The sequence below is a fragment of the Chrysochloris asiatica genome, unplaced genomic scaffold (genome assembly GCF_000296735.1).
Source record: "Chrysochloris asiatica unplaced genomic scaffold, ChrAsi1.0 scaffold00009, whole genome shotgun sequence".
NCBI classification, from domain to species: Eukaryota; Metazoa; Chordata; class Mammalia; order Afrosoricida; family Chrysochloridae; genus Chrysochloris; species Chrysochloris asiatica.
This window is the reverse complement of record NW_006408527.1, coordinates 22,950,912-22,953,072: the sequence shown is the minus strand read 5'-3', so window position 1 is coordinate 22,953,072 and position 2,161 is coordinate 22,950,912.

The window sequence follows — 2,161 nt, the reverse complement described above, 5'->3', positions numbered from 1 at the left end:
TTTATGTGATTGACTAATTTCAAATTGTGATCTCTTTTAAAAAGGTATTTCTTTTTCAACAGTATTTCCCATGGACTCTTTTCTGCAATGAGTCTTTTAAGACTAGTGTACCAAGCAACATACTTTGGGAAATGTTCCTCTAGTGATTCCCAGGTCCTTTTCCTGGGTGTTAATGGATAAGATTCTGTCATTTGGGATTCATTTTGCTCTTTAAAAAACTCTGCATGTACACTTTTTTAATCTTTTAATACAGATATACTTCATTATACTCATTTCTAGACCTAAGAGGACTTTAGGTTGCTGACATTTTGGCTTCTGGATAAACTAGATTTTGCTGAAAATTAGTATAAAGAATAGTAATAATATATTAATAGTAATATATATTGAATGAATGGATGAATAATAAATGCAATTAATTAAGCATGTAACATATGCCAGGTGGGAATGTGGTAGTTCTATAGGATAAGCACTAGACAACTAACGACAAGGTACCAATCTGAGCCCACCAATCACTTCATGGGAGAAAGATGACACTTCCTACTCCTGTGAAGATTTATAGGCTTAGAAAACCTAGACAGGGTTGCCATGAGAACCGACTTGATGACACTTAGCAACAACATGCCAGGTGGGGTCCTGGTGTGGCACTGTAAAATAAGCACTAGGCTGCTGACCACAGGGTTGGTGGTTCAAACCCACCAGTTGTTCCTTGGAAACTCTACACAGGGTCACTATGAATGGGAACTGATTAGATGGCATTTAACAATGATAAGTCAGGCACCTTTAAAAATACTAATATACTATAATCTTCACAATCATCTTGTAAAAAAAGTATTGAACTACCAGTTGTCATTGAGTTGATTCCAAGTAATGGCAACTCTATGTGTCTTAAAGTAAAACTGTGTTCCACAGGATCTTCAATGATCATGGAAGTACACTGCTAGGACTTTCTTTCTAGCCACCTCTGGATGAACCGAAATCACCAAACTTTCAGTTAGCAGTTGAGTGTGTAAACCATTTGCACCACTCAGGGGCTCTAAGAAGATCATTTTATGCACAAAGAAGCCAAGTCTCCAGCGGATTGCTGTTGTTTGTTGTTAAGTGCTGTTGAGTCAGTTCCGACTCGTAGTGACCCTGTACAGGGTTTCCAAGGAGTGAGTGTTAGCTTTGAACCACTGACCTTTTTAGTTCTACTACAGTGCCACACCAGGACTCCAAAAGATTAGGCAAAAGTTTAGGTTCTGTTGTTGTTGTTGTTGTTCAATGTTAACAGCTAGTTTATGTTAATGAAGGAGGAACAACTCAGAAAAGGGGGGTGAGAATGGTTTCACAAGTGGAAGAATATAATCAATGTCGCTGAGTTGTATAGGTAAAAACTTGAATTAATGTATGTTCTACACTGTACATTCTCAACAACAAAGGCATCTAGAGAAGAACCTCACAGTTAGCAGCTGAGCTGTGACCTGAGCCCTGCTTCCTTGGCTCTACCTCCATGCTGGATTTCATGGTGACAACTCTCTACTCTGTGCACAGGGTCAGACACCTCTCCTTACAGAATCCATATTGTTGATCTCTCACTGCCTGGATTTCAGTGTTCAGTGAGCCGGCTTTCCTCCCTTGATCCTTCCTGGAATGACTGCAGTAATACTATATTTTATGGTGCTTTATTGTTTACTCCTGGTATGGATCAGCACTAGACTGCTAACCACAAGGTCGGCAGTTCAAACCTACCAGCTGTTCCTTGGAAATCTTATACAGCGCTGCTATGAGTCAGAACAGACTTCACAGCACTTGACCACCAGAATAACATTGTTTACAGCATGCCTTCCCATTCATATGGTTTTTTCGGATGGCTTCTGTTCAAGGAGAACTTGAAATCAAAATTCGAGTTCAAAAACTATAGCTTATTCCAAACAGAAACTATTCCTAAAATTCAGCAAAAGAGTTTCTATCTGACCAAGACAGGCTTTAAGGAAGAAGATGCAGCCATGAGTCTGAGTGATTAGCCACCCCATAACAGATCTGTACACAAAAAAAGGACTGATTTTGTAGCATAAGAATAAGACTCACTTCTGAGAAAATTCATGAAAATACAGGCAAGAGCATCCATAGGGAGTACATAATCTTTCATTTCAGAAACAGACAATCCCAGGACCATCAAGAA